Genomic DNA, 11,021 nt, shown 5'->3' on the forward strand with positions numbered 1-11,021 from the left:
GCATAGAAGAGCGAAAGGAAGGAGAAACGGGCCAAAAACGGAGAAATTGGGCCAAAGTACGAAATCAACATGGCCTGGACCTCCTCACATGGGCAGACCACACGGCCGTGTCAATTTGGCAGGCTCAAGCACGGCCTGAAGTAATCGAACAAGGGCATGTGCCATGAGCGTGTCCCTGCCGAGCCCAAGTTAAGTCTAATTGGGAAAAGGCTAATTTTGAGGGCTTTTAGGCATTCCAAAGCCTATAAATACACCCTAGAGGAGGAAGAAAAGGGAGACGGAGAATAGGGAGTAAGGAATTACTCCAAGGAAGCCGATTGATCCACCCCAGAAGCCGATTTATCATCAAGACTAAAGATCTCTCCTCAATTTCCCTTCAGGAGTTTTGGGTTTTCTTTATGTTTTGTATTCTTTATTCTCTTACGATGTTTTCTTATTTAGTTATGAACTAAAACCCCTAAATACCTAAAGGGAACGAAACCTAAGACGAATCTTGTTATTATTTTCTGAATCATAAGATAAATATTTAACTTGTTTTTAATTATGTGTTCTTAATTCTTGTTTTGATATCCCCGGATACTGATTCAAGACATACTCTTATGCAGAGGAGGAATAGACCCTATCTAAAAGTACATTTGTCATAATTAAGCAGAGTTGATTGCGCACCTAGACATAGGGTGAAACCTAATAAGGGGACCCATAGATTGAGTTAATGCAACCCTAGAGTGTTAAATAGAGAAAATTCTCAGTTATTCAATCTAGGGATTAGATGTTATTAGTCTTGAATAGGGATAATAACATAACTTAGGGACCTCTACAGAACAAGTTGAATGAATAAATCGTCTGATTCAGAGCCAGAATTAAAAGTAAAGTCAATTGATTTTTCCCAAAAGCAATTCCCTAATTCTTTTCTTTGTGCGATCTTAGTTTATATAATTAGTTAATTAAAACAAAACCTCTTTATTCTTAGGCTAGATAATAAAAAGACAGCCATTACTAGTACTTTTAGTTCCTTTGGGTTCGACAATCCGGTCTTGCTAAAACTATACTACTGTTCGATAGGTAGACTTCCCTACAACGCGATAATAGTTAGTTCAAGAACGAGTAATTATAAATATTTAAAACCTATCACGAAAAAACGCGATCATATATGGTCACGAAAATTGGCTTAATTGAAGTAGGCTTTGACTTACGAATTTATGCACAGTTTTATTTACAAGTGATGGGTCATTACCAATTGGCAATGAGTCACTTGAACTGGCCAATTTCGGATGAATTAAAGTGACATGGGAACCCATAAACACTAAGTGGGAAATGACCTATCATGTATGAAACCAATGATATGAGGTTTCCATACATCTAGTTTAATCAAGATTATTTACTAGTGTATAACTGTGTTTTACTTTGAATTTGGTAACCACTAAGCACAAGTAGTAGAAATGGGTGACTAAAGGCTTGGAAAATAGCCTATTAGAGTCCACATGGTTAGATACACGGGCATCTGTCTAGGCCATATGTGACACACGGTTCCCTCCCATGGGCATGTGCTATGGCCGTGTGTCTCCTGTACTTAAATATTTAGCTCAAAGTTGTATACGGGTAGGCCACACGAGCGTGCACCATGGCCGTGTTAAAAGGACAGTGTTGTCTACAGATAGGCAGCACGGGTGTGTGCCATGGCCGTGTTGATAAGTCAGTGTTGCCCACAGCTAAAGGGCATGGGCGTACCCCAAGTCACACGGGCATGTGAGTCCACACGGCCCACCTACACAGGCGTGTGACACTTTATGATAAGGTAAAATTTCCTAAGGAGCCCAAGGTTTATCGAACGTACCCGAATTTGTCCTGCACTGCCTCTAGGTATGTTATAGGCCTCGAAGGCCTATATAAGGGACGAGTTGTTCATGGATGAAAAGCTTAAAATTTTGAGTAAAACTTGGTGACCCAATTTGATATGTTTCAAAATGTAAAGTCCTGGTAATGCCTCGAACCTTATCCCGGCATCAGGTATGGGTGAGGGGTGTTACACCCCTCCACAATTGGTGGCTTTATGGATTTTCCCAAGCCATATTTAGTAAAGTTGAAGCCATCAACTTTGCCACATAGATGGTAGGCCAAGGGGTGGCTCTTTGGCTGCTATTTTTAGCAAATTTTAGCTGCCACACTCATCTATAAAAACCCCCCTTGGCTGATCATTCAAAGCACACCACAATTCATTTACATATCTTCTCTCCTCTCTCACTTTCTCCTCTCATTTCCCCATTTCAAGTCCCTTTCTCTTGTGCTGATTTCTCCCCTTGGGGAAGGGTTATTCTTCAGCAATTTTGGAGCAACAATTGAGTGTTCATAGAAGCTTTTATCGACAAGGACAACAAAGAATGAAGAACGGAGCAACCTAGTCAAGCCACGAAAAAACACCAAATTTAATTATTGTTCCCTATCTCTTTAATTTTTCTTATTGTTATGATGAACATATCTATGAATATTTATGTTGTTGGAATGGTTAATTAATCAGTTTAGCTTGAATTTAATTTGTGTTAGTTTGATTGCATTTCATCTGCTTAAATTATTAAAATTGTGTTTATGCTGTTATAGGCCTCGGTAAAATCCTTGATTAAGTAAAATCATGCCTAAGTTATTCTTGCATTACAATTGTAAGATAGCTAATGAATTAATTAATGGACACAATACTTAATCAGTGCATGTTTATTCTTTTAATGTAGCTGAAGGTTAAATTAGCAATGTATCTGGTGATACACTTGCCTTGCATAACTTGCAAGATTATTGTGATTAAACTGTTTCAAGGTAAGAAGACCTTGTTACCTCACTTAGTCTTTTATGTGCTTATTATATTTAATTAATCATTTGAATTGACATAGGGATATGTAAGAGATTAGTTCAATTTAATGAGTATGTATGTACCATAACATGTTTGCTTATTAAAATATGTTTAATCGTTTGAATTAACATAGGGATATGTTAAGAGATGAATGGATTTGTGTAGGTGTTCATAAGTTAGCAAATTATCGAGTTGCGATGAATTTATTCGTAATAGCATAAGCATGAGCTTAATAATTCTAAGTTAAAGAAATGTAATTAAATCAACACAATTACGTCAGCTTCATTAAATCATATTTTGAAATCATGCATTTGAGATTTATTTCTTTAGTTACTTAGTTAAAAATCTTATTTTTCTTAATCACCCTTTTCAAAACAAAATATTTTCCTTCACCAAAGTGTTTTAAATTGCATTCATAAATAATCCTTTTCACAGTTCCTGTGGGTACGATAACTCAAAATTTACTTGTCACTTTATTACTTGTTGCGATTGTGTACACTTGCACATTCCCGTCGTTCCAAGTTTTTGGCGTCATTTCCGGGGTCTGTTTTAAAAAGTCATTATTTGTGAATTTGTTAGTTTTACATTTTGGTTTATTTTTCCTATTTAATTTTTAATTTAATTTTTCTGTAATTATTTCAAGTGTTTATGAGTATTGACCGAATTATTGACCTACTCCCTGTAGACCTTGAGATTGAACGAATTTTTCAATAGCGAAGAAGACAAGCAAATCAAAGAAGGACCGAATATATGAACTTTGAAAATCTGATCAAGGAAATAAAGTAAACCCTGCTCAAAATCCTATCCTTATTGCTGATGATAGGGATAGAGCTTTACGACAGTATGCCATGCCAGTATTTAATTATCTTAATCCGGGTAGGAGACCTGAAATTGAGGCACAACAGTTCGAGCTGAAGCAAGTCATGTTCCAGATGCTTCAGACATTGGGCCAATTCAATGGAATGCCTACTGAAGATCCTCACCTACACTTAAGACTATTTATGGAGTTGAGCGATTCTTTCAAGTTAGCCGGAGTACCTAAAGATGCATTACGATCGAAGCTGTTCCCATATCACTAGGGGATAGAGCTCAAGCCTGGTTGAACTCATTGCCATTGAACTCAATTTTCACATGGAAAGAGTTAGCAGAAAGATTCCTTATGAAGTATTTCCCGCCTAGCAAGAATGCTAAGTTGAGGAACGAGATTACTGCCTTCCAACAAATGGATGATGAGTCCTTGTATGAGGCATGGGAAAGATACAAAGAGTTATTACGAAAGAGCCCTTATCATGGAATCCCACATTACATCCAACTTGAGACATTTTATAATGGTCTCAATGCTCACACGAGGATGGTAGTGGACGCTTTTGCTAATGGTGCTCTCATTTCTAAGTCTTATAACAAGGTTTACGAAATCATTGAGAGGATTGCCAATAACAATTACCAATGGCCAACCAATCGAGCAGCGTCAGGAAGATGGGTTGCTGGAATACATGAAGTAGATGCTCTTACTTCACTCTCATCTCAGGTATCATCAATATCCTCAATGTTAAAAAACCTTACTACTAATGGGTCTAACAGTTTTGTAGCACAACAACTAACCCAATTTGAAAGTATAGCCTGTGTCTATTGTGGGGAAAGATGTTTGTTTGAAGAATGTCCATCAAACCTAGAATCCATGTACTACATAGGTAACCAGAAGCAAAATTGAGGAAGGCAAGGATTGCAATCCAATTTTTATAACCCAACGTGGCGAAATCACCTTAATTTTTCTTGGAGTAACCAAGGGGTTGGAACCAGTAATACTTACGCCCAACCTAGACCAACCCAGCTGCCTAGTTTTCCCCATTAAGTTCAGAAACCAACCCAAGCTGAACCATCCAATAGCTTAGAAAATCCAAAGCCAAGCAGCTACATTGAAAAACCTAGAAAACCAAATGGGCCAACTTGCAACTGAACTTAGGAACCGACCACCAAGTGCTTTACCTAGTGATACGGAGAATCCAAAGAATCCAAGGAAGGAGCATTGCAAAGCGTTGACATTGAGGAATGGAAAGACAATAGAGCCCAACACCATCGAAGCTGAAAAGGAACAAGATGACGCTCAAGATTCAGAGAAAGTTCAATCGAGTGTTGAAATTTCAGTTTCAAAAGAACCAGAATCTGTAAAACCCAACAAGGTAATTTCAGAACCAGCTAATTTTGATCAACTAACAACTCCGTTAGATGCAAAATTACTACAGAAGACGAATCAACCAGTTTCAGTAAAGGAACCACCACCACCCTACCCTCAAAGACTTCAAAAGCAGAAGCAGGAGATTCAATTCAAGAAGTTCCTAGACGTACTTAAGCAACTTCATATCAACATCCCGTTGGTTGAAGCACTTGAGAAAATGTCGAACTACGTCAAATTCATGAAGGATATCCTGTCCAAAAAATGAAGACTTGGAGAATTTGAGACGGTACCTCTGATGAAGGAAAGTAGTGCATATCTTCAATATAAATTACCTCTAAAGTTGAAGGATCCTGGATGTTTTTACCATACCTTGCAACATTGGAGCAACATATTGTGGTAAGGTAAAATGTGACTTAGGTGAGAGTATTAACTTGATGCCTATGTCAATATTTAGAAAGTTGGGGATAGGTGAAGTTAGACCAACTACGGTTATACTTCAATTAGCAGATCGATCTTTAGCACATCCAGAAGGAAAAATCGAGGATGTATTAGTACGTGTAGATAAATTTATCTTCCCTACTGAATTTTTTATCCTAGACTTTAAAGCTGACAAAGAAGTGCCAATTATCTTAAGAAGACCATTCTTAGCAACCAGAAAGACCCCTATTGATGTGTAGAAGGGCGAGCTTACTATGCGTGTTCAGGATGATCAGGTAACATTTAACGTTTTTAAGCCTATGCGATTTCCTGACACAATTGTTGATTCTTCTACAGTGTCCGATTTAGAGGATTTAATAGTGGAGAAGGAGCTCAACTACGTTGAGGATCCGTTGGAACAAATTTTGACATCAGATCCTCTGAAAGATAAAGAGAATGATGAATACTTAGCATTGTTAGAAGCTAATCAAAAGGGATTTAATCCGCAATCCCGTTTTGAATCTTTGGAATTAGAGAAAAGAGATTATGCCCAACCAAAAGTGTCAATTGTGGAGCCACCTAAATTAGAACTCAAGGTACTACCTTCACATTTAAAATATGTTTATTTAGGTAACGCTTGAAATTGTTTGAGCAAAATTAACTAGTGAGCAAGAAGAGAAACTCATCCTGGTGTTGAAACAATTCAAGAAGGCTATTGGATGGACCATAGTCGATATTTACAGAATTAGTCCATCTGTATGCATGCACAAGATTATCCTTGAAGATGGCGAAAAAGGGATGATTGATGGACAACGAAGACTGAACCCTATCATGAAGGATATAGTAAAGAAAGAAATCATCAAGTAGTTAGATGCGGGTATAATTTACCCAATCTCTGATAGTTCATGGGTAAGTCTGGTCTAGTGCATGCCAAAGAAAGGAGATATCACGGTCATTGAAAATGAGAATAACGAGTTGATACCAACTAGAACGGTTACGGGATGGAGAATCTGCATCGACTACCGATAGCGGAACAAGGTGACTAGGAAAGATCACTTTTCTTTGCTGTTTTTGGACCAGATGCTGGATAGACTCGCGTACATTAGTGGAGAGAAATTGTTGCGTACAACATATGAAGACATAAGTTAAACTTAATGATTGCAGCTTAATTTTGAATAAAGGGAATAAAATCACATTGGTAAGGATTAACATGACTTTATTAGGAAGCGTTTAGTCTAATTTTTGCTATCGTAATAGTTGTTGAGATTAATTTGAATGATATGTATATTAAGTAGCTTAACTATCAAATTTCTTGTCTTTGAGCACAAGTATATTAAATTATAATTTTGGGAAAAATGTTGTTCTGAAGGAATTTTTCAAAGGTGTTTCCGAGAAATTCTTTTCAAAATTTGTGCATTACTCGGGACGAGAATGAATTCAGTTTGGGGGTGTGGAAACAAAAAAATTTACACACTTTTTCATACCCTTTTTAACTTAAATTCATGTGAATTCAGTTAAATTCTTGTCAAAAAATAATTAATTTTTATAAAATAATTAAAGTGCACTTAAAATATGAACATTTTGAAATTTATTTAATTTTATAATTATTTTTGATGAATTTTGGTTATTTTCAACAGATTTGCGGAAAGAGCGAAAAATGGCTCAGCAAACACTGCTAGAAGAACAAAATTGAAAAGTAATTTGAAGTACCGAGGCGAATTAATTTCCAGCCTAGGATATTCCAATTATGTATATTAATTCATAATATAATTAATTTTAATTTATTCCCAATTTAATTTGGGCTAAATAAATTATTATTAATTAATTATGGAGAAAATGGTCTAGTTGAACAGAACTGATTGAACTGAACTGGCCAAGGATTGGGCAGCCCAAAACTGTCTATATGCTCACCCAAATCAGCTTATTAGCCGATTAATTAATCTTGCAAAGAAGCCTTTGAAGACTTGTCAAAGTTGCATTCAAGCCCCTCCACAATTGGTGGCTTTATGGATTTGCCCCAAGCTTTAGAAAGGTTGAAGCCATCAACTTTGCCACATAGATGGCCAGCCAAGAGGTGGCTCTTTGGCTGCTATTTTTAGCAAATTTTAGCTGCCACATTCAGTTATAAAAACCCCATTGGCTGATCATTCAAAGCACACCACAATTCATTCACATCTCTTCTCTCCTCTCTCACTTTCTCCTCTCATTTCCCCATTTCAAGTCCTTCGCTCTTGTGCCAATTTCTCCCCTTGAGAAAGGGTTATTCTTCAGCCATTTTGGAGCAGTAATTGAGTGTTCATAGAATCCTTGATCGGTGAGGACAACAAAGAACGAAGAACGGAGCAACCTAGTCAAGCCACTGAAAAACACCGGATTTGATTCTTGTTCCCTAACCCTTTAATTTTTGTTGTTGTTATGATGAACATATCTATGAATATTTATGTTGTTGGAATGGTTAATTTAATCAGTTTCACTTGAATTTAATTTGTGTTGGTTTGATTGTATTTCATCTGCTTAAACTATTAAAATTGTGTTTATGTTGTTATAGGCCTCAGTAAAATGCTTGATTAAGTAAAATCATGCTTAAGTTATTCTTGCATTACAATTGTGAGATAGCTAATGAATTAATTATTTAAACGGATTGAAATTGTCATTAATAGACACAATACTTAATTAGTGGATGTTTATTCTTCTAAGATAGCTGAATGTTAAATTAGCAATGTATCTGGCGATCCACTTGCCTTGCATAACTTGCAAGATTATTGTGATTAAACTATTTCAAGGTAAGAAGACCTTGTTACCTCACGTAGTCTTTTATGTGCTTATTAGATTTAATTAATCGTTTGAATTGACATAGGGATATGCAAGAGTTTAGTTCAATTTAATGAGTATGTATGTGCCACAACATGTTTGATTATTAAAATCTGTTTAATCGTTTGAATTAGCATATATGTTAAAAGATGAATGGATTTGTATAGGTGAATATGTTCATAAGTTAGCAAATTACCGAGTTACCGTGATTTTATTTGTAACAGCATAAGCATAAGCTTAATAATTCTAAGTTAAAGAAATGTAATTAAATCAACACAATTATGTTATCTTCATTAAATCATGTTTTGAAATCATGCATTTGACATTTATTTCTTTAGTTAGTTAAAAATCTTATTTTTCTTAATCACCCTTTTTAAAACAAAATATTTTCCTTCACCAAAGTGTTTTAAATTGCATTCATAAATAATCTTTTTCACAGTCCTTGTGGGTACGATAACTTGACATTTACTTGTCACTTTATTACTTGTTGTGATTGTGTACACTTGCACATTCTCGTCATTCCAGTCACTGCCATTAAAAATTTTTTTGATTCACTAACGAATTGCTGATTTGGAATTTTTTTTATTTTTGACAAAAGCTAGGGATCTCACTATTATTAGTCCTAAACTATAACAGCCCGATTTAGACCCTAGTCAGAACGGTGGTTTCGGGACCACAAATTCGAGTCAAAAAATATTTAAAAACTATTTTCTATGTTTATTATTTGTGAATTTGTATTTGTGAAATTTTCGTACTTTAATTTTATCATTTGAGTGTCCGATTAAATAAAAAGACTTAATTGCGTAAATTGAAAATTTGATACTTTAAAGCATAAGGGCCGAATTGTTAGTGGCTTTCTAAATTGAAGCGTTTATGGTGTAAATAAACCATATACATGTGATATGGACGGTAGTGCCGTTATTATTAATGGTTTTATAATTTTATTACAAAGGTTAAATAAGTAAATTATGTAATATTATGTAATAATAAAATATAAAAAAAATTATAACATGGTTTCATATTATCATGTTCTTGCCGAAAACATAAATAAGAAAGAAAAGAAAAGAAAAGCTAGGGTTCGGCCTCATTTAAGCTTGATTCAAGGTTCGTTCTTACTCGGTTTTTGATAATTTTTACGTTTTTGATATTGTTGCTTCGAGTACAAGTAAACCCATGCTTGAATTTTTTATTGTGGTGAATATTTTGAGTTATGCCATTGTTGAGAGCTTGTGATTTTTGTTGTTTAATGATGAAATATGAAAGATATGTTTTGGATTAACATGTTTTGTATTGGAGTTTTTGATGATTTTGTGTAATTAGGACTAAATTGAAAAAATAATAATTTAAGGGACTAAAATGTGATATAAATAAAATATATGGATTTGTATAAAGGTGGGTAAGAATCGGCCTAACATAGATGTGATGAAATTATGTATATTTTGTGTTTTGTGAATAGGGACTAAGTGTAAAAAGTGTAAATGTTAGGGGTAAAATGGTAATTTACCCATTTATGTGTTTTTGGATTAAATTGAATGAAAATATGTTTGAATGAGCTTAATTTGAATATGTTTAGTTCAAGAACCAAAGAAATCGACTTTGGATCGGGGTAAAACGAAAGTTGTCGACTAGTCGTCCCGTCCCGTTTTACATCGTCCGAGGTAAGTTTATAAGAAAATAGACGTACTTAATTTTAACTAAATGCAAAGTATATATGCTGAAATGAAATATATAAATTAATATATGCTAATGCCGAATGGGTATAAGTATGGTAACTATGTTCATGCATTCGTTTCGACCAAGTTACGACGTCCGAAAGCCACATATGAACCTTAGGAATAGTTAGGATACATATGTCATGACATAGGATTCTGATATATGTGTGCGAGTAAGACCATGGCATCGATATGTGACTCCGGTATATGTGTACGAGTCAGACCCTGTTTGGGACAGTGGCATCAATTTGTGACTACATGTAAGACCACGTTTAGGACATTGGCATTGTATGACATGTGTGATTATCCGACTGTCCTATCCAATTTCGAATGGTTCATCGGGCAAAGATAAGTTGTGTTCGAATGTGTAAAACAAGCTAAATGGCCAAGTATGAATTAACATGATACCTATTTGAGATAAGGTAAGTAAGTACTTTGAATATTTGTTTTAAATCATGCACGATACAAATGAAGAATATATTTGTATGTGGTATGTGTATTCGGCTTGTGAATGAATAACTTGTGTATCATTGAAATGTTTCTTAAATATGTGCATATATGATTTGGTATATTCAGCAATATAGGTAATATATATGTGATGTTATACTATGATTCTTGAGCTTGCGTATATGATTAAATGTATGTATGGTTTATTATGACTATTTGGTTTGGAAGTTGATTAATAATATGTTAAAATGACTATGTGAGTAATAGACCAAGGTGGGTAATTATTTATGAAAATGTATTAATTATGGAATTTGTAGGTTTGAGGTCAAGCATGGTAATGTTAATGTAATTCGTTTAGTTAATATGAGTTGACAATATTATTGATAGCTTACTCTGCGTGTTCATGTTTACTCTATTTTATAGATTTTTGGAATTCAAGTTTCGAGCTCTGGGATCGTCAGCTAAGCCTATCACACTATCGACTGTCTTCGGTATTTATAAGCTGAATTTTTGGAACAATGGCATGTATAGGCTAGACTATGTTTTGGAATGTTGTATTTTGGTCTATGTATAATTAGAGCCATGCAAAAATGGCTTAATTATTATGCTTGAGTTCTGT

At 34.9% G+C, this 11,021-nt stretch overlaps 1 non-coding gene across 1 annotated transcript; it reads right to left on the reverse strand.

The window, feature by feature from the left end:
- Nucleotides 1-4,028: 4,028 nt before the first annotated feature.
- LOC121210504 (small nucleolar RNA R71) lies at nt 4,029-4,135 on the reverse strand. Its single transcript, XR_005905622.1, has one exon. It is a non-coding gene; the product is annotated as a small nucleolar RNA R71 (small nucleolar RNA).
- Between the last annotated feature and the right edge of the window lie 6,886 nt (nt 4,136-11,021).

The sequence above is a fragment of the Gossypium hirsutum genome, chromosome A11 (assembly GCF_007990345.1).
Source record: "Gossypium hirsutum isolate 1008001.06 chromosome A11, Gossypium_hirsutum_v2.1, whole genome shotgun sequence".
Taxonomy (NCBI): domain Eukaryota; kingdom Viridiplantae; phylum Streptophyta; class Magnoliopsida; order Malvales; family Malvaceae; genus Gossypium; species Gossypium hirsutum.